The sequence below is a fragment of the Copadichromis virginalis genome, linkage group LG16 (assembly GCF_057382275.1).
Source record: "Copadichromis virginalis isolate Kocher_CV1m ecotype Utaka linkage group LG16, C_Virginalis_male_GT1.1, whole genome shotgun sequence".
Taxonomy (NCBI): domain Eukaryota; kingdom Metazoa; phylum Chordata; class Actinopteri; order Cichliformes; family Cichlidae; genus Copadichromis; species Copadichromis virginalis.
Window position 1 is genome coordinate 14,433,841 of NC_140633.1, and position 22,638 is coordinate 14,456,478.

Consider the following 22,638-nt stretch of genomic DNA (forward strand, 5'->3'; position numbering starts at 1 on the left):
TAGGAGGATCTAGTGTAGGTAATTTTACACTCAACAAATAATTTTGTCTGTAGAATTTATTATTTATTGATTTGTTCGAATGACAGCTGAAAACTCAGTTTATAAAGATAGAAAACACGCAGACATACACGGAGAGGAAGAAGGCACATGCGCTCATGGTCACTGTCAGTGCAGCTCGTATAGAATATCCCTCACCAAAGCCCAGAGTCATATTCGATTAGCAAAAAAACAAACAAAATTGATAAATGACTGAACTTTTTTCCCTCGGTTGCTTAATGAAGCGAATCATTTCAGCCTCACTCATATCAGCTCTACTTGAACCTTGGAGCTGTGGAAAAAGTAAGGCACAAAACCTTCACTCTATATTTGTCTTTGATTTGATTATAAAAGAAATAACACTGTAATTCAAAAGACCCGCTGTTGCGAGGGAGCTTTGCCTCGGTTTCGTTTCTTAGCTGCAGAGACTTATTATATTTTCAACTGTATTGCCGGAGCGTTGCTGGAGGGCTGCAACAGGACAAAGACGCTGCTGCCGATCCCTGCTGAACACACACATTAAAAGTAGAATCGTGCCCCCCTCCCATCCCTTTTTTTCGGTTTCTTGTAAGGCTCGGTGCCGTAACATGTGTTTTCAAAGCCAGCTGCCTGCTGCTTTATTCATGTAGGTATCAGTCTAGTTAGTGTGTGTGGAAAGAAGTTGCCAGCAGAATTTGTCAAATTACAGTTTGACTGCATTTCTTCTGGTTTTGTTTTTTTCAAATTAAAATCGTTTGTGAAGTAAAAACATACTTTGGGATGTAGAAGTTGCTTTTGGGGTTTGCAGACTTTCACAGGTAGGGATGTCTTCTGAAAGCACTGTGTGAAGGTTTGGTATAATCCCAGGTGTGTGTGCGGGTGTGTGCTTTTTTTGTAGCGTGTGTGTGTGTGTTGGCTGCAGGGGAGACAGTGCTGCCCCATTACCGTAATAAGGAGCCGGTCTGACAGCAGCCTGACAAGCTCCTGACAGACAACAGCCCAGCTTTGTGCTGAGTTACTAGAATATTCCTGGCATCTCTTGCTTGGGGTTAACTCCTGGGACACAAAAGCAACACTGAATCAATTTAGATTTAGTAGATTTGGAGATTTCTTTCTTTCTTCAAATGTGATTTTCAGCTTGACAAACGACAGTCACTCAGCAGTATTAATGTGAAATATTTTCTCTTTATTGAATTGTCAGGGTCAGACATTTGAGCCACATTGACAGAACAGATGAATGCTTACCTTTTCGAGCGCCCGTGGGATTATATAAGAGCTGCTTATATTGCTTGCCAGAAACCCAGCAGACAATGTAGCTGTAGAATTGAACCACACAGAAATCTACATTGTATGCCAGGTTCAGGACGAAAGCAAAGGTCTCTCCGAGGGCTTTTCAAATACACGTTGCTGCTTTTCCTTTGGAAAAATACGCTCCTTTAAATTTCTCTCACAGAACTTTAATATTTACAACCAAGGACATTTCATATTAAGAGAATCTTGCAGAGGCCAAGGAGAGAAGGCGAAATGAGTGAGAATTTAAAGAAGAATGACAGAGGAGGAAGGAGTGAAGAAAAAAAACCAACACAAAAAAGCCTTGACAAGGGGCCCTTGTGGAGTTGTGACACAGAGAACATCCTGTCTGTGGGGTCACAGGATGGAGCCCCCCTGACATCGCAGCCAATGCAGGGACTGGAATGTGTCACTTAGCCAATAGGAAGAGGAACGAGCAAGCTTGACTGGGAAGTAGGCAGAACTGTCAGAGACCCAGTAGCCAGATGTAGCTGCTGATTGCTACACAGGATCTACACTGCCTACTGAGCAACTGACAGCAGCTAGAGAGGCGTGAACTGCGAAGGCTGGCTGGTTTAGTCGTGTCTGGGTGGGGAGACTCTGGACCCCATCTGAAGAAAGAGTGAAGAGAAACAGAAAATAGGTCCATTATGAACACATACAGATCTCAGGGACAGACCAATTATGTAAAACAACAAAAGGAAAATAAGAAAGAAGGAGAAGGTGTGAGTGCAAGATGCAAATATGTAGAGGCAAAGGAAAGAGCACAGGGGGCAAACTGCAGAGACGAGATCAAGCGGGAGAAAATGAGGAGCCTGAGGGAGGGGAAGGATATAGGAGATAATCTGCTGACGAACATCTCCAAGCATGGCATTATCAGTTGCAGATTCCTGTCATTCTTTCCCATTAGCCCTGAGGCATGACAGACAGAGCCACCGCCGTGCCGACCCAACGCTGAGCCCTACGCATAAAGAGAGCGCTAACTCAGTCTTCATAAAACTGCAACCTAGATACATGTGATTGGAGGAGATGGGTAACCTGGAAGGAGACAGCGGGGCCGATCTTTCTCCCTTCATTTCGCTCTGCATACCTGAGGCCTCATGACTATATTGATCAAACATTCTCTGACCAGCTGATGGTCACTTGACTCCACTTTCTTTTTATTAAGGGAAATGTGCTGGCTTCTCTCTCCCCCTCTCTCTACTCTGCCCCTCTTTCCTCCTCCTTCCTCGCATTCCAGCGTTCTGTCACCGTAAATGCTCTTTCTGTCATATGCGTCTTTACATTTCCCCCATCTTACTTTTCCTCGTTTCAGCACCTCATTTTTTTTCACCATGCCAACTATGTCATATCGTTTGTCTCATCTTACCGTATAAGAGAAATTTCTCTGACAGCTCCCCAACTGAACTTACCTGTGAGCCTAAGGTTTAAAGTGCTAATACTGTTTGGGCTCCCTGCACTGAGGGATTTGAGGTAGGGAGAAGGGGAAGTGGCCTAGGGCTCTGTTCTTTTGACAATACTGGCAAAGAAGCTGAGAGAGGAGGGGACAGTGGCGAAGACAGTGTTTGATGCAGATTTTTTTTTTAAAGAATGAATTTCTTACCTCTTGTGGGAATGGCTCGCGGTCATTTATCTGGGACAATCCATGCAAAATCAGCAAACCTGGAAAAAAAAGGAAAGTGATACTTAAGACTTCAGATGCTAATTTTAAGATGTAAAAAACAACAACAAATATAACAAAAGATGTTGTTTAGCATAAAATAAGGACCGGTGTGTGTTAAAGCTGTGCTAGTGTAGTGTCAACAGGTCCAGACTGGTGAGGCTCAGTGAGTTCACTGGGCTAAGAGGCAAAGTGATAAGGTCTATGTGTTATCGCTTCCCTTTTTTTCCACACTTTGGTGATGCTGCCACTGCCGCTAGGCAGAGAGGTCAAATGTACATAAGCCAATCAGCTTTTTCAATTTTTCAATCGAAAGCAACACATTGAGTTGATGCGATATGGACATGCTTAGGAGGACAGAGGGTGAAGGCACACAGAGACAACAGAGGAAGTGAAACACCATCTCAGATAAGCCAGATTAATCGGGGTTTTCATCAAAGCGACACCAGCTCTCGGTTTTTAAACACACGTCTTGTGCATACTCAGATGCTACGGCGTTTGAGGAGCTGGACTGAAATAAAAGCAGGTGGACAATCTGATGCTTAATACTAGCCAGGAAATCCAGGAAAGCGAGCATGCGTCTGTAGTTCTTCCTCTAGAGAGGAGTGAAATGAGCAGTGATGCGGAGCGCTACAAAACTGCAAGATGAAGTGGGGAAATGCAAGCAACCCAAGCGACAAGGGCGATTTGGACTAGAGGAAGAGGGGGTGAGCGCTAGGAGGCCTGGGGATGGGTGAGGTGGTTCGAGGAGGGGCGAGGCCAGGCGTGCCATTCCATTCCTGCCTGCGCTGGCCTATTCTATTCCTAGAGTGTGGTATATGGCAGTTGATGTGGCTTTCGTCTTAGCTGCCTTGAAGATGACTGGGCCTTTACCACATCCACATTCACACACAGACACACACACGCTCGAAACACATTCACAAAGTGGCAAATGTGTTCACATATACACCATGTAGTACACACAGATGTATACACACACACACACACACACACACACACACACACACACACACACACACACACACACACACACATAAAGAGGAACTGAATCATTACCCTGCTTTAGCCTCAAAGTAGGGGGTGACCACTGTACAAGTATGTGTGTGTATTTTGTGCAAGCACGAGAGTTGCAGTTCTACAGTGAGCGACACTGGTTCACTGGTAGTGTGCATGTGCTCGTGCTGTTGCTCAAGTATGTGTGGGCATGTGTGTGTGGGTGGGTGTGTAGGATGTGTGAGCTGGGTGTGGATGCATTCCCTCCCTCGCTCTCTCTCTCTTGCTCTTTCTGCACGTGTGTGCGTGTGCAATACGTCCAGCACTCCATCTTTAAAGTCCCCTACTGTTCCAGCGCTGGGCTTATTATCTACAGTTGCTCTTCCAACAAAAACAAAAAAACAGCCTGGAACTGTATCAGTTTATTTTTGAATACTAAGATTTGGATAGAAAAATTGATGGTAGAGAAAATTGGACTTTAGAAGCGCAAGCACATATTTTACTTTTTCTCACTGAAGCTGTCAGTGCTAGAAGAGAATTGGTGGACACTGACAGACTAAAATTCAAGAGTTTAGATTAAAATAAAAAAAAAGCAAAAAACAAACAAAAACAGTCCACTTAATCTTTTAACGTCCACCAGGTCACCCGCAAACCATTGAGCATTAAGGGTTCTAGGTTGCTTTTAGTTGCACAGCAAATGCACACGATTTCAGAAACTAGTTTTTGTTAAGTTTTTGTTTTTCCAAGTCTCCTACATGGATTTCAGCCCTCTACTCCATCTGTTATTATTCCATCTGCGTATGCCAAAATAGGTGAAAATCCATCATTCGAACTTTAGTGTAACTCTACCCCAAACAGACTGCTGACAACCTGGTGAGTGTGAAGAAGTTCATACTTAGCTTGTTCCCATACAGCCTCGGCAATTTCGCTGGGTTAACAAAGTGAACATTGCACCAATCACTTTGCTTTCACTCACACAAAGAGATGCTTAGACTACAAGATGAGACGAGCCTGAAATGCAGTGCTCACCAACTGCTTGCCACCAATTAAGCAGCCGTTCCATGAGGCCTGCTGCCAATCAGATATTAGTTCTCAGCTCCCCAGATTTCAATATACCCCAGCCTGACAGTATAATTGGTTATGATGGGGGAGTGAGAGCTTCCAACCAAAGAGAGGAAGCCAGTAGCTCATATTCGGTGGCGGCAGAGGTTATGGAAGCTCTGTCTTTGCTGTTACCTCTGTTCGCCATCCAAAGTCATTCCCTGTTCCAGAATATTGCTATCCTGTATCCACGCTGCTAAAGTCACTTTCCCCGCCACCCTTTCCTTTCCCTCCCTCTCACTTTCTATCCTTATTATAAATTGTAAAGATAAAACAGGCCTTTACTTGTAAAGCTATCCCAAATGGTTCCTTTGAGTGCTGCTAGGTGGCTGTCGGTCGAGTTACACACTGAATCCAGACCTTTAGACTGAACAGCCAAAGAACCTCTCCAGAGGGAGCCCCAGCCTCAAATATACAGCTTGTACCCCAAACCCAGGCTCAGCCCCCCGGCCTACAGAGAGGGATGTCTGCAAGCTCTTCGAGGGGGCTGGACTGATGGGAAAGACCTGGCGAGATGACCAAGGAAAGCTAACTACCTCCTCGAGCTGCTTTATGAAGGTTTGGCAAATGTGCAGGGAGCACAGAAAGAAGGGAGCCGAAAGGAAAGGAAGGGAAAAGGAAAAAAGTATAGAGAAGGAATGGAATGGATGAAAGGTGTCCCATTGTCCAAAATCAGTGTGAGGGTACTTTGCTTTGTCGGGTCACAGGGTTTAAACAGGACCAGCGCTGAACCCTGGCACACATAGCCATAAATCTGCTTCATTAGTGCCAACATAAGGCAAAGCAGAGGCTATAATGTAATAATGTAAGCTCTGTCTGCAAGAGGCACAACCCGGCTACTGATACCTTCACTACCTCCACCCTGAATACTAACGCACGTCTTGACAAATAGCCCAAAGAGACTGAAAGTAGATAAGTCAGTTGTGGAAAGTTTGATTTTTAGCAAATAATCAGAAAGTCTGGATGTTGTTGTTGGGAAAACTGTTGAGCCCACTGTGTGTCTTCTTTTAATCAAGAGTACACAGGGATTTCATTCTGCTCTCTTGAGTGTTGTATGCAGCTTGTCTAATAGCAACATGACCACAGTTCCTTCTTGACGTCGTCCTACTGAAGCCACTTTGAATAATCAGCCAAGCTGAGTCATTGTGCTAACTGATTACCTTTGGAAAACAAAAGGAACACCTTAAAAACGCAGCTCTGCGGGCCTTGCCCATTGATCCTGGTTTTCCATGACGTGCATCCGTCTCTACAGCCTCTTTCTCGCACACGCACGCACGCACACTCACATTGCAACTTATTGGAATTCAGTGAGGCCCAGGTAGGGGAAGCTTTGCCCATATATGTGCAAAGGAGGAACCAGGCCAGGTGTGTGTGGTTAGTACACGTTGGAACGTTCTTGAACACACACACACACACACACACACACACACACACACACACACACACACACACACACACACACACACACACACACACAAAAGAAATGCACACAAGACGTATGCAAACACACAGAATCTCTAACGGGCTTTTTCTGTTGTGCATGCACACACAGTGCTTTGAGCCCTGCGACATCTAAGTTATCTAGCTAAGCTCTTAACACTACAATCTGCCTGTGAATGACAGACTTGTGTAAGTGAGCTGTTGATGTATAAACAAAGACAAGTCATGCGAAAAGGAAAGTAGGGAAAAGAAAAAGGAGAAATGAGTCAAGTCATAGTTAAGATTGTTCTTGCGCCGCTTAACCCAGTTTCAGTTACATAACTCCTGTCAGCGTTGGAATAACTATGGTATGTCACAACGCCTCACTTCCCGACGCCAGCCGCTATGAATGCAGTTCAAAGTAAAGCCTGCCACAGGTGACTTAAGTCCTAAGTTCCTCCAGCCATCTGCCACCTGTCATTATGCGGTCCACGTTTGCCCCCTCCACTCCACGTCACGAGCACATTGTTCCTGATATTAAGTGTAGCCGTTATATCCTTTTGTTGTCAAATTGAGTGTGGTGGAATAAACAGAAAAGCTGCTTTTATCACTACCGTGTGGATATGTGACCATTCCACAGCAGTTTGTCAGGATGACACCTTTCTAATTAACCTAACCTGCTTGCTTGAGGTCCTTTTCAGCACATTAAAAAAAGAATTCTTCCATTTAAAACTCACAAAGAATAAATATTTCGTATTAAAAAAATTCCTGCATGTTTATCTTTGACCATAAACCTTTATTTGTATATATTTTATTTCCACTAGTTAATAACCAAATAAAAGTAATATAAAAATAAACTAATTGGTATTAGCTCTGCATCTCTACATTATGTCAAAAAAAGTAACACATGTCAATATATTCATTTTTTATGGGTTAAATCTGCTCAGCCAGTCATGGCCTTTTAAAAAGATTTAAATCTATTTAAAAATTGAAAGTTTAACCATTCTGTTGAATAGTTCAGTTTAGTTAGATTGACTGAGCTTTACAGTGCTGCATCACTGCCAAGGTTAAAATTAGGTTCAGTTTGACTAAAAAATGAAAGGTTTGTAGATGACTCACCTTGCTGTTTTTTCAAGCCACTTTTATTTGGTTGTTAAATGGTTGTAATCCAATAGCCCCTAAAATCTCTACTCATGCCAGTAATACAGTCAGCAAATAAATGTATGATGCAGATGTAGATTTCTCGCCTTTTTTGTAACCAAATCTCAATGTTGCTTTGACATCTGGAAAATTATCTTAATCAACATCTAAATAATCATAATAATAATCATAAAACGTAAGAAACTGCTACAACATGCCCTGGATTTGTATACGTGACAAAAAAAAAGTGCTCTCCTCTTCTTATTATCCAAAAACCAAGTCATTTACGTTTGCCTATAGAAGCTGCAGAAAGGTGGTTGGCCTGAGATGGTTAGCTGCTTATTGTCAAGTAGCACAGAGCAGGGTTCACCGTGTAGGCAGGGTGATAAGACAAAAGGGCAGATTCCATGCTAATCTGGGCTTGGGAATTTAATCTTCCTCATCAAGATACCTGCGATGCATCTCGCCGCCAATCTCTTTTCTATCGTGCACTCGCGCCGGAAACGCTGCCCCGATAAGTGCCGACAGATCCTCGCGCACCAACGTGACAATTCCTTATCACCACTCCTCACTCTCTTTCTCGCCGTCTCCCTATCACACCTCCTGATAAACCATAAACTAAAGTGGGGACAGGAGGAGTGTAGGAACTGCAGTAAGCTCAAGGAGTGGCCATTATTGTGTCGCAGTAAAACAAAGGGTGTGCATGTCCGTCTGTAGGGTTGGCTTTTGGCAGGCACCGGCATGGTAACGTGGTTATGGTCCACACACACACACAGAGGTCACCCTGATAAATTATTTTCCTGTTTGTTTCCTGAGAACGGCCTCTTACATTATCTCATCATCTTGATGAGATCGACAGATTGATAGCATGACTTCCTTCTTTGTTGAAATTCTTTAAGCGGAAATCTAAAAGTGTAGACGGTCACAAAATAAACCTTCGTCCCCGAAAGTGAGTCATGAGGGAGCATTATTACGTGTTAATGCTGGAAACTTTCCCTCTTATTACATGACAAGTAAGAGTAATGATAGCTGGAAGGAGCATTATGTTAGTCAGAGAGAGTGGGAGACAATTTGAAGAACAACAGCTGGGCAGAGAGCCACAACTCTTTAAAAAAAAAGAAGATGAAGAAAAGAAGAAAAAAAGCCCACTGCTTCAAGACACACACCCCTCTGTTCAGATTGTGACTAAGCCCGCTTAGGCAAACACATGTCACCCACAACCACTAGCACTGATTCACACGACTCCTTAAAACACTCTCTCTGTGTCTTGCACAGACCAACACATATACACACATGCGGCGGCAGCGCTTTAAGAGGTGGTAACCAGGAGGGACAGTGGCGACAGCGAAGGGGAGAATGACTCCAGAGTGCCGGCTCTGCAGTCATCAGACGTCACTCCTTTGCAGCCAATCATGTCAGCTGCCTGCCATGTCCATTCATAAAGAAGCCACATGCTCGCTGTCCATGCTGTATGATATTTTATCCACACCCCACCTCCCGCTCCACCACCAACGCCACCGCTTCCACCTCCACCCCACCCCAGACGCTCAGTTCATTCATGCCTTCTGCTGCAGAGCAAAAGGACTGTGCTATCTGTGTCAGTTGAAGAGGGGGGGGGCACAAACACACAGCGTGACTGAAACAGAGAGGAAGTGGTGCTTCTGTATTTAAAAATGGCCCATTGACCACAAAGACCTATTTTAATCACAAGACTTCATATCAGCGTTGCCTTCAACAGACTATGTCTGGTATATTACCGCAGCACTGATGATAGCACACACCATACATTTTGCCTCCCATCTAATCCTGGCTGTGCGACTGTAAGTCAGCCTCAGAGCAGAGTCAAACAAATCGGCTATGTGACAGTGAATCAGCTCCTCTGTAACGCGATCGCAGCGCTGGGGACGCTCACGCTAGTGACCATTCAAACTCAGAGCAACCCGAGACAAGCTGAAGGTGACCAATCACCAGCTTCAAAACAAAACAAAATTGAACAGAAAGAAAAATCAGAGCACAACTTCACTACTTCAGGCTGTGTGAGAGTTTGCCGACAGCCTACAGACTGCTCTTCCTCTCCACCTATTAAGGATCTGGGAGCAGTTTCTCAACCTTAACTTGTAACATATGATATCCATCAACAGCAGCAGCAGCAGCAGCTCCCCTACTTTCTGGGAATCTTTTCCCTTTCTTTTCTTTTTTCTTTCTTTTTTCACTTACCCGTCTGGGTGAGAGTAGTGTTTCCTCCCAGCGCTGAGTTTGGAATGAGGGAACCCCCCCACATATGCACACCCCTTCCCTCAACCTCCACTCGAATTTCTTCCTCTCTGGTGTCTTTTCTTTAAGTTTTTCCCAGTGTTTCTGGGCGTCCTCTCGCTCTGTCTCTGCTTCAAAGAGGGATTCCGGGTTCCCTTTCACTTTGACTTTGCTTGGTCCAACAGAGAGTGAAAGAGAGAGAGAGGGAGGGAGAGACGATGTTGGGTAACGGTGTCTCACCCACGTCACTGCCCAGGACCGTGAGGGCAAGTGACATAAAGCTCGCCATAGCTCAGCTTCTGAGAGATTTCATCCTTACATGTCTCCTCATCTGTTTCCCTGTCTTTTTAGCCTCCTCCCGTTGCATTCTTCTGAGTGTAATCAGTAACAGGCTTAAAGTGACAGCAGCAGCACTGAAAAACCGGCTCTCTCACTCACACACAGAAGCACACACTTTCACGTACGCACAAAAAGACACACACACACACACACAGACAGCTTGTGAGGCTCCCTCTGGGCTAAAGGTGCTTTCCCAGAGCTCTGGAGACACTACAGCCGTTAAACTCCCTCTAAGCCCCGCCAAAGTTGCACTATCACATGTTTCACAGCAGTCTATCTCTCTCTCTCTCTCTCTCTCTCTCTCTCTCTCTCTGTCTCTCTCACCTCCTTCCTTTTCTCTTACCCTTCACCCTCCCCTTCTCTCCCTCAACCCCTTGACTGACACTGTCGGACATACTCGCTCACACACACTCACAGGACTGCTGCTTCTCCCTCTCTTATACATAGAGGGGGCTGAGCCTAAAGCAGTGTCCTGTTACAGCTCTCAATTGAGGTTAGGGAGAGGACATCCATTCAGAAAAAAAGAGAGGAGGGAAGAAGGAGGGGGAGAGGGAGGAGGAAAAAAACTTAAGGGTAGCCTCTCTGTCTCTCTCCCTCGCTCTCTCTCTGTGTATGTGTGTGTGTGGTGGGGTCTTCAAAAGCAGGAAACTCCCCCGCTAGAGAGTTGAGACTTCTATTAAAAAAAAAAAGGAAAAGAAGGACTGCTTCTCATATAGTGCTTTGTTACTCGAGCACTATACTACATGTATCAGTCAGTCATTCATACAAGCGCTTTTTACAATGCCAAAGTGCTCTCTGTCTAACTTTCACACTGGAGGCCATTCAGGTGATCGAACCTCCCGCACTACCTCCCGAGCCGTAGCCACTCTGAAATGAATATGAAATAAGGCAACACAAACAAAAACAACAGCTACAGTCTTTGTGACTTCCAGCCTACATTCTCCACCCATAAGGACATACACCCACATAAACAAATGCTATATATGTGCATCGTATCTCGACTGCTTCATGCGCCACATTTGAAGATGGAACTAACAAATGGGCTGCTGATTGAGACCACAAAGAGAAAGTACCAGAGTTTACAGAACCGGACGGACTCATAAACAAGCGAGTAACCACATGTTGACCACAGCTACTAAGAAGAAAGTACCCAAGTTCACAGGTTAAAAAAAGAAAGAAAAAGAAAACGGGGCAGGAATGGATGATGACAGTTCCTGGGGAGACTGTGATATATTAATTTACAGGAGTCTTTGGCACCTTTTGTCCCCCTGATCTGAAACTTTTGACCTGAAGCTGCCCTCGACCTCCCTCCCTCCTTGGAGCTTGCTTTCTCACCTACATCCTGCTATTTTACCCCAACTTCTGCCAACCACACCTATGAACCATCACCACCCTGCCCCACCCTCAGCTTCCATCCTCCTCCTCCCTGCTCGTGTGTATGGGGTAAGAGTGGGCTGAATGGGAGTCTCGAACTGAAGGGATCACATAGTTGGTTTGTTACTCACACGGGAGGCCATGTGACTCACCAAAGGCCATGCTGCACCCATGCTACGCTCCCGTTACACATATTGTGGTACGGAAACACGCACACACGTTTTAGTGGAGCCGGATAAATGCTTTTGTCAGACCTCATTCATAACTATTTAAATAACCTCTGTGAGTCACATAACAAGTAGGGTTAAGTAATAATTGACCTATATACACACATTTTGGTATTAAAGCCCTTAAGTGCAATCTCAGGGCAACTTGCAACCTATTGTTTTTTTGTATGTACAAGAACGCCACTGATTACCTGACCTGACTGTCCTGAGGAGGTAAAGCTCTATCACGTTATAAAAGAAGCTTAGGAAAGTTTCTCACCTCAGTGGTGACGTGAGTGGGATCCCAGCTTCCTGTGAGCTGCGACAGCATCAGTTGGCTCTCCTGTTTGGGACACAATTGAACCTAGTATGAGGGATTGTTTGTGTATGTCTCGTTGTTTCGGTGCGTTCTCTTGTACACACATGTACACTGTATAATTTCATGCTACCTGCCCAGGGACTGTTGACGCAAGTCAGCATTAGTGCTTAAAAGATTTGGTTGTATATTTTTTTTAGAACATTAAAACACTGAGATTTGGTCAAATAAAAAAAAAAGTTTTAAAGGGCTTCTAAATAAAGCCTTCATGAGAAATATTATATAAGATTTTTTGTTTTTAGTCTAAATTTATAATTCTAGTGTTTACAAACTACATTTCCATCCAGTGTCTTTGGACCTCATGAGCTAACATCAAAGACATCATCGCATATAGCTCTGCTTGTCGCGCAGAGAGAGTGAGTGGGTGAAGGCTGAATAACAGCTCTCTCCGTGTGTGAATGGGTATCTGTACGCGCTTCGCTGTGTTCAACGGGTGCCGCTGAGCCTCGGCATCAGGCTGCACTCAAGCCAGGGATGACTCAGGGTGAGAGCGGCTAAATGACTCCAGACCTGCCGACAAACTGCGGCATGAATGTGCGCGGGTCGAGTCACCGGGAGGATTTAAATGGGACTCTGTGCGCTTGCCTGGTTTGTTTTTGTTTCTTTCTGTTTGAAATAACTTTGTTAATTTTCTCTCGTGTATTCCTGTGTGGAGCTATTTCGGGTCGACCATTTGATATGATGTGCACTATCTGCCAAAAGCAGCGATCTGACAGATTATTCCTGATCTTGTTATTCAGATGCTCTGCAAGCCAGCGACAATGAGTCATTGATTTCTTTTTTCCCTAACAAGTAGGTAATTTATAGTTAAAATGAAAAGAGTGCAACGGTCTGTCTTTAGCAAATGATGAATCTGCAATTATTGATCCTAAAAACAATTTATAATAACACAAAACCAAAAAGGAGTCAGGTAAACATGAGACTGAACATATTTTCTTCTAAATGATCTAATCAGAAAATATGAAGAAAACTGTTCTGTTTTGCGGTTAAATCCCGTGTTAAAGACAGCAAATTAATTAGCGTGTGTGCTGATGAAATTCACATGATGTGAGTCTCAGTTTGACATTAAAGGGTTTCTCCTAAAGAGCAAAGTTTCTCAGTAACTAAGAGGTTTGCCATTTTAGAATGTGACTCAGTCTATTGTGGGCACAAAGTGAGCACCGCCTGCTCGCTTTCTCTGGGTGGATACAAGGGCGGAGATGTGTTTCAACACACATGCACAGCACAGGCGGGGGTCTTTCCTTCATGTAGTTACAGACACACACGTACCCCCCCACCCCTCCACCCACACACACACACACACACACACACAATGGAGATTTCAGTGGAAAGGAAACTGGGGATTCCTAAGATTCCTGTGGACAAAAAGGTGTGAACTCAGGCGGCTGAGCAGCCTGGGAATTCTGCTGGGTTGACTTGAGAAGCAGTTAAATGGCTGACCAGAGTTAGTGGTGACACACAGACAGACAGAGATAAGGAAGAGCTGGAGAGATAGAGCGAAGGAATTCAAACAGCAGGAGAGAGACGAGAATGTGGAGAGAATGCAAGAGAAAATATTGAAATGGTAAAATGGGTCCGCGGGGCTGTGTCTTTACAAGTAACTATACCGGTGCTTAATGATTTACATGAAAAAGGTAACGCTGTTCTTCTGCAGTCAGATGTGAAACAGAGTAGTCAGAGAATAATGGCACAAGCAACATACAGAATTTTGCCTATTTCAAGAAAATCAAACTGTGTGTGTTTGTGTTTTCAATGGTTTTAAATACTTTCTTATCCACCTTGTCTTAGCTGCAGTGGCGTTTTATTCATCCTACCCAAGTAAACAGGGTCAGAGAGATAGCAGTGATAGAGGTTGGGTGGGGGAGACACAAAGACCAGCAGTGAGAAGACCTACAGTAAGTTTCCACGGTGCTGCTCAGAGTAGTTTTAAGACATGACAGTTCAAAAAAAAGCTCACTTGTGGAAGATTTTCTTTCAGCTGGGTTGAAGTGAATAAACAGATTGGCTGTCCATAAAAAAATTAATTAAAAAAAACGCTTAAAAAGAAAAAGTGAGCAGCAAATAAAAGCAAAAAACCCCCAAAACAAAACAGCTAGAAACTGTGTTTCAGAGAAGTAGGGAAAAGGTCAGCAAGACAAATAGAACGTGCAGCTAGATATTTCCACAGACGTGTCAGAACATTTAGAGAATGTCTCCAATGCCCCAAATTCTTGTGAGCACTCAAAGTTCTTTCTCAAGTGGCATTCCACATAGCCAGAGAAAGTTTGAATTATAAAAGCACAAACTCTCTCACACACGCACACGCTCACACACTATGTCACAGATGCACCTGTCTGTGCCAAGACAGAAACTCCCAGCCACTGATAGACAAGAACAGACGTAACAGTGACGTCATCTCATTCACTAACCCGGCACACAAAGACACACCTCTGAAGAAACGCACGCTTGTAACCAACCAAGGACAGGAGATGGAAATATGGCAATCAGACTCCCTCCCCCGCCAGCCTAGTGTAGCTGTGTGTGTGTGTTCTGCACTGACTATATTAGGCCCGTCGGTTTCTAACATGGGGAGACGGCGAACACGCAGATACAACTGTGATGTCACGGTCACGTTGGAGAGGCATGACTCTACATCTTATCTCTCATCACGGTGCTTGTTCTGCATTGCTCTCCACTGCCCTGCAGTGACGCGCGTGTCTGTTTGTGTAAGTGTGCATGTGTCTGTCTGTCTGTGTGTGTGTGCGCGCGCACTTATTACCCTGTGATAACCTTGGGCGTTAGTGACACGCAGGGATTTCACAGCAGCTCTAGTGTCACACGAGCACCTCTGAGCTCAGGTGAAACATTTTGACAATACTTGAAATTTCCATTACTACTGCAAGTCTCTGTAATTGCATCATACACGCATGCTTCTATTGTGACACAATGCATAATTATTAGGTTGAGGTATATAAAGTAATAGCTGCCATAACGATAGTGTTAGTAACATAGTATTAAAAACATCATTTTTGCTTATTTTTTTTAAACTTTAGATGATACTTTTTAAACATTTTATTTCCAAAGCAAAATCAGTTTTGAGCTCGTTGTATTTTACTTTGCATATTTTACATTAGTTCAGCCTGACACCCCCCCCCCCCCCCCAAAGAAAGTCTATTTAAATTATGTTTATTTACATGCACTGCTCACATAAATGTACTCCATTAATATTTCAGTGCTCATTTTTGACAGTTAAGACAACTCAAAAAAGAAAACAGCAATGTTACGTTTTATTAAGTCAAAGATGCTCATTTTAAGCTCCGCAGTCCATAACAGGCCCACCAGAGATGGTTCCACCTCCGTTTAATATTATACACACTCTTTCAAATACAACATTTGGAAGTGCATGGAGCTAAAATCTAGTTGTGCCTATTGCACAGAATTAAATAATATTTACCTGTCTTATAGGCTTGTCCCCATTCTTGTATAAATTATTGTGGTTAATAGGTCAATTCATATGAAAACAAACAATCGTGCCCTCTGATGAATGAAGGCTGAGTATTTCTGCTTTGATTAAATGCAGTAATAACAGTTGCACTGACTGCAGTTTTCATGCTCTTGTAGTAAAATGCATAACGTGCCCGTGACAGCATGATCTGATTAGTGCAGAAATGCATTACTTACATATGCATGAATGTATGGCCGCCAGTATTGTGGTCCCTTTAACAGAACCCACTAATGCATAGCACTGACTCCCTCACTTACACTGCAAGACTTTCTCTCTCTATTCCACAACCGCACAGCGTGGACTATACGAAGGCTGGGATGGTGCTGCAGGCTGGCCCACTCCCAGGATATAAGAGCAGTGAGCTCTGCCAAGGCGGTGAGGGGTCACACTGTGGAGAATGTGCGCATGTGTGCGTGTCAGAGGATGGCTATGTCACACATGAGCTCCCTCGCTTGGCGGGTGGCTGTCTGAACAGTGACACCAACAGCGGATGCCCACATCTTGACGCTACAGTGCAGATAAAGCTCTTGTGAAACATTCCACTCCCCACTCCCACTGCTCCTACCAGCGTTTCCTGCTCTCACTTCCGTGTCCTTCCCTCCCATTCCTCGCCTGCCTTCCTTTTTCACCCGTCCACATCCCTCCAGCACTTCCCACCGCCTCATCGACTGCTGCTCCACACCCCTGGGCTGATCCCATAGCTGGCCCACTTACTGGTCCTACACCCCAGACTGGTGGACTCCCTCTTGGCTTCCTGGAGAACCACCTTCTATTATCAGAACAACCGGCCCAGCCCAGAAACACCACTGCTGAGTTCACTGGGACATTGTGGCCCTGAGAGTGGTGTCATGAAATCTCCTAAAATGGAACTACAACAATTTAGAGTTAATTTGATTTTAATCTTATCAATTACTGATGTCAAGTATGTATGTCAGTATGTGAAGCTAGCAATGACACTTGCTTCAGCTTTTCTTAATAAACATAATATTGAGATGCAAGTTTCACATTTAGAAAGACAATTTACAGAATAGTAGGATGACAAACCTATTTCATTTCAGTTTTGTTTTTATAGCAAAACAACAGTCATCTCAAGGTGTTTCACACTGTACCGTAAAGACTCTACAATATCCCCTATGTGCAAGCATTTGGCAACAGTAGGGCAGAAGAACTGCCTTTTGACAGGATGAGACGCAGCTAGGCTGAGGGACACTCAGCCATCTGCTGTGACTGGGTTTTGGGGTGAAGGGAAAAAGATGACAGAAAATGAAAAATTCAGAGACAACTAACAAGTCCCCTTAGTGAGTCATTAGTTCATTGACACAAAAGCATGATTTTAAAACTTAAAAAAAAAATTATGTATCTGATGAAGCATGAATACCAAACACTACTCTACATCTAGAAATATTTCCCACCCTATACAAGAATTTGTTCCACCAGATACAATATTTATTCTCATTCTTAGAGATATTGAGGATGACTGCAGTTTTCAGCTACCTGTATTAGGCTACTTAACCCCTAAAAAAGCATGAAGAATCTCCTCTAAGCTATTTTTTTACCACAGTATTTACAGGCTAATCATGCTCCTGTACACGTGAAGAAGATTTACACATCAAATCTCGCATTTTCCTTTAAACAGCAGCTCTACTTGCAGGATGAACGGAGAGCATTCATGAATGATCCTGCAGTGAGTAAATAACTTGTGATCTGCAATGCAGGCTACACTCCTGTGAGCTTCACACTAGAAAGTTTATTAACCTGGCAAAAAGCACCAGAGACAAACGGTCCCTGTTGCTTTTGACTAATGGACTATGCATATGCATAGTGTGGAATGGGAGTGTGTCATTCACTGAAGATTAAATGGACATGCAGCATGGAGCTTTGTTTTCTCAGCAGACAGAGTGAGAAAGAGCAAGTGGTTCCAGCAGATGGGGCTGGGCCTGATACCGCCATCTGTCTCAGAAGTGCAAGAAAATGCATAAGCAGGCTGAGACTGTGGTATTCAGAGCTGTTCTGTGGAAATACACGAAGGTCTAAAAGGTCTAAAAATACAGAAGTGGTCTGCAGAGCCACTTTTTGATCTAAGTTTAACATTAGAAATTCACATCAGTAAAATAAAGAACCAACAAAGATGCATGCAACATCTTTGTGTCCCCTGCCTTCTCCTGTAGCTCCTGACCATGTTTTGAGGAGCCGTCAGCCCCACTGAAATTGTAATTTACTCCATCTTCTCAATACCTTCAGAGCCTTCTCCCACCACTGCCTTCTGTCCTATGTGTAATCCCAGCAGTTACTTCTCCCGGGACTTGTAGACTCCTCGTAATAAACTTAACAGTTTCTTCAAAACGCTGGCAGGGAGAGGACTCTTGCCCGTGTGCTTCTTCCCTCAGCGCTCTCGTGTCTAGGGGCTCAGCAGCAGGCTGACTCACAGCCCCAGCCCACTCTTACCTCCCACTCTTCCCTCCCACTCAGCCCCAGCCGTACCCCAGCGTGGGAGGCAGTGCAGCCCAGGACCAGAGCCTCCGGCTGGGCACACACGCACACAAACACACACACATAGCCACCATGGGCCCACGGCTCTGGAGCTTTGGCTTTCATTCCCCATCACCCACACAGAAACAAAAACATGCACACACACAAAGCCCACATGCAGTACCTACAGTGATTTTTCGATCACTTCTTTAATGATGTCATGTGCCTCACATCTGAAGAGAGCAAAGGCAGGGGAAACACGTGGGAGTGTGTGGGCCGTGCATGCTGCATGTGTGTGTTTGAATCTTTTGCCAGTTTTATATCAAATACACTACATTTAAAAAAAATGTTGACATCTACTGTTGCCTACTGTACGTAAAGAGCTTTTAACACAGCTGAGCTCAGTAGGTTGTAGTTATTTATAAATTGCAGCTACAGGGGAGGATTTGGATTGTGAGAGTGATGAGGTCTCCTTAGATATAGTAGATGGATTGTGAAAGGTAAGATTTCAAGAGAAAAGACTGATACAACATTTTGATCTAAAGCTCGCAACGATGCGTTCAGTGCAAGGTGCATTAACAAAAACTTCAAATGGAACCTGGTCTGCTGCCGCTCAGGTTCAACTTTTCCATTTGAGAAATGAATTCAAGCTATTTCTGCATCAGTGAAAAATCACAGAAAATGTGTGATTCTTACCAGCAGGACAGGAGCCATGGATTGCAGGTCTTTGCCGCCTTTTCACAGATGTGCATCGTGAAGAGCTCGAGCTGTGAAAAACGGGTGGCAGAGGAGCATGTCACTCACATCATACGGAGCCTTTTCAAATATTCTTATCACTGACACCTTTATCAAACAGAAAATTTTTGAGGAAGGAAAAAAAGAAGATATTTTACGAAATTGATAGACTCGCACAATGTCACACATCGTAGGATGCTTGTACTGTGAATAATATTCAGAAAGGGCCAGATTGCTCATTAGAATATCTCACATTTGTGTGTGGGCGAGCTTTTAGCAGTCCATCTCCCTCTAGTCCCCAGCACTGTTCCAGAAACACTGATTTGTGTCCAATACCAACCGGGATCCTAACCTCAGTCTGTCCATTAAAAAAGTAAATCGATGCACCAACTTCTGTCAAAGTTTCAAGTACAGTACATGGCATATGCTGTCAGCTTTCAGATTATACACTCCGACTGTGTATAATCAGATAAAGCTCAGTCTCCTCCAATACTGTCACTAATGCTTATTTTCCCTTAAGGGTGAAGTCACATTTGTGGCATGTTATGTTTGATATGAGCAGGGTTGCAGAGGCAGTCTATGCACTTTGGTTCTCTACTTTCTGTACTGACTAAACAACAGATACAGCTGATGGAGGATCAGGAGGCAGGGACAACCTGTTGCGCATGACTGCGCTCCTCATGGCAAAATGAAAATCACTTAGACTACTGCAAAGCTCCCACGAAGTCCTAAATCTGATGGACTCTGAGTAGACTGAGGAGCAAGTTTTGATCAAAAGTTTGTTTGTTTGTTTTTAAAAAGCTTCTAATTCTGCAAACTCCTCTGAAATTCTGTTTAACGTGCTTATTGTCAAGTCTGGAAAAAGAAAAACGAGACACTAAACGTGCAAAACAATATTAAGCTTTTAAAGAAAATACAAAATTTGAAATTGATATTAACGGCCAGAGTTAATATATTAATAACCACAGAGATCCAACTGCACGTGTCACAAGTGCCCCCTGTTGGATACAGCAACACTCTTTCTAAAACTAACGGAGCATGGTTTCAATTATAGTCCTCTAAAGAAAGAACAATAAAATCAAAGAGAAAAATGTGAATAATTCGAACAGACAATCTAATTCACTTAAAAAAAACCTCAAGTCCCTTCACGCCCGATTACTGTGATATTCGCATTAACAAACACATCAAACACACCATTCAGAGATTTCTTAGAAAGCCAGTGCACTCACAATAGACCGCTCACTCTCTCTCCTCACGCCACATGCATCTCTCTCTCTCTCTCTGCGCCCCTCGTCTATCCCGAAGTCACGGGTCTCCCCCGGGGTAAACGCATTCCAACACACAAGAATTTCCTCCAGCCCTCAACTCACGCCCCCCTCCTCTTTTCTTTTCTTTCTCCCTCTCTCACACGCGCGCGCACAAACACGTAAACGCGGGCGTGAAGTAATAGCGCTCGCACAAGAGGCCTTGCCAGAGAAGACCACACACTGTTGCAATGCCATGTTCAAGTCTCGCCGCATGTAAACAGTGCCAGCCCTAATAGAACTTCTACACCATACCGACAAAGTCAAAGCACACATTTTTAAATATTTAAGTCTATGAATAAAACAGCCCTCTTCATTTTCTTATTCACTACTGTTTTTTGGCACTGATAATAATAATACTAATATTAATACTACTACTAATAATAATAACAATAATAACAATAATGACAACTGAAATTGTAAATTCTTATCATCAAACTGCGGTACCTGTGTGTATTCGTCTGTGTTGCAGATCAGCTGAAGCTAAAAAAGAAGAAAAGAAAAAAAAAAGAGCCCAGTTTGCAGACACCTTCCTCGAGCGCAGCGCTCCGAGATCTATCCGTTGCGCGTACGAGAGCACGCGAGAAGCAGAAGCTGAAACAACACATCACCGAGGGCTGAGCGCAATAAAAAGAAAGAAAAGAAAGAAAAAGTGCTGGTGGAACAAGCGGAGACAACCGCAGATATATGCGGGAGGAAAGGAGGAGGATCGATTTATCACGTCTCTCGCATTTTGTGCCGTGGTAATACACCGCTCTATTACTCATCTGACGTGAGAGTCCCTTCTCTCTCTCTCTTTCTCTCTCTGTTTTATCTGTGTGCCTGCCCGCCTGCCTGCGGGCCTTTACAGCGGATCGCTCGGAAATGCCACTGACTGGTTCTTGTTGCCTCGAACTGGAGGCTGGCTACCCCCCGAAAAAACAACAATCAGTCACATCAGTCGGCCACAGCTCGGTCCCCGCATCGACCTCAGCCCGCGAGAAATCCCCCCCTCCTCCCGTCGCCCTCCCCTTGAGCTCCGGGGACTGTCCCCTGCTCGACCGCGGAGACTAATATCAGGATAGTGATGCCACTGTCAGTGACACACCCAAGAGAGAGAAAAACACCTGCACACAGAGAACAGAAGTGAAAAACGAAGAGGGGAAGGCAGAGAAAATTTCTACATTTCTGTGTGATTTCAGCACCTAATTTCAAACTCCAACAAACCAGTAAACGCCACTCAGCTGCAGATAGTAAAGAATTTCTTTTAAAAATCAAAAGCTCCAAAGCGATGAGGACATTCCTCCGGTTTTCCCTGCAACTAAATCACAAGACGACGTGCTGCAAAATATGCTAAACAAGCCTCAGCTTTCCAGTAATAAATTAGGAGCTCTAAACATTTCCTTTAGGAGTAGATAGTACATTTTTCCTCCTGCTGTGTGCAGTGGCTTTCCAGAGTCGGGTGGGGGGTCATCTAGGGAGAAAAAGGTCCTTTGCAAGCTGAGCGCACAAGGTGAATTTCACTTAAAACAGATTTCACTCCTCTGCACAAGCATACATGCAATGCTAATGTTTTTGTGGGAACCCCTGTGTTATTGTGCCAGGTCCAAATAGCTCTGCACAGACATTTAATGATGACTTTAAGAAATGTCACAGCTTAGCATCATCTTTTTAAAAAGAAAAAACCTTTAAATATCAACTCTCTCCTGTTCAATTTTTTAAAACTCTTAACTACTCCAAAAAAAAAAAAGAAGAAAAAAAGACAGGCTGAACAGCAAGCAGTCACATTTAACAGTTTTACCAATGAGCTGAAGGATGCTTACAGTTCTGCGACTGTTTCATTTAGCAGCTCAGCTCCCCACAAGCGCTCAGTCAGAGCGTGAAAACATTTCAGAGATAACAAGTTGACTGAGAGCTGTCTCTCTGTATCTTTCACTGGGGAAATACACCTGCAGTGGGATTGTACCTGCACTGTTTAATGTATGCGTCTGCATTTGTATAAATTTCCTATGAAATATGTGATATGATGTGTTCTTGCTCACCTGCTCCCTCCCCCCGTTTTGCTCTTGCAGGCTGTCTCATCACTCTCACTTTGAGAGTGAGAGTGATTTCTTTTGTTTTGTTTTGTTTTTTTGTGACAGCGATCTGGGAAATTAACAAATGTTTCTGCTGCTTGTTTCTCTTCAGTCCACCGGCGCATGGTTTTTGAGGAGCTATGAGGTCTCTGAACCACAATGACAATATCACCGCCGGTATGATGACGAGGGGTTCATATTGTGAAAATTCCCTGAATAAATTACTGTGCCCACTCTTTCTCTTATCTGGTTATGAGTGCAGTTATGACCTCAGTTTCTGGTATTTGGGATGGGTATTTCTTCAATGTAAACTTCCCAGAAATATTTCTGTGTTTGCAGGCTGTTGTTTTTTTCTGTAAGCCGTGTGACCAAATTAATTTAACCCTATGGCGCTTGGCAGGTCACCTCACACGGCTAAGGAGGACT

The 22,638-nt window shown here is 44.0% G+C and overlaps 1 long non-coding RNA gene across 3 annotated transcripts; it reads right to left on the minus strand.

Moving 5' to 3' along the window:
• Positions 1-1,180: 1,180 nt before the first annotated feature.
• Positions 1,181-21,855, minus strand: LOC146690425 (uncharacterized). Of its 3 annotated transcripts, none has more exons than XR_014915807.1 (5): positions 20,606-21,855; positions 18,816-18,886; positions 12,071-12,133; positions 2,909-2,967; positions 1,181-1,916 (listed from the first exon to the last, which is right to left on the minus strand). It is a non-coding gene; the product is annotated as an uncharacterized LOC146690425 (long non-coding RNA). The 3 variants fall into 3 exon arrangements; XR_014915808.1 differs by having other exon boundaries at positions 20,084-21,855; XR_014915806.1 differs by having other exon boundaries at positions 18,816-21,855.
• Positions 21,856-22,638: the final 783 nt, after the last annotated feature.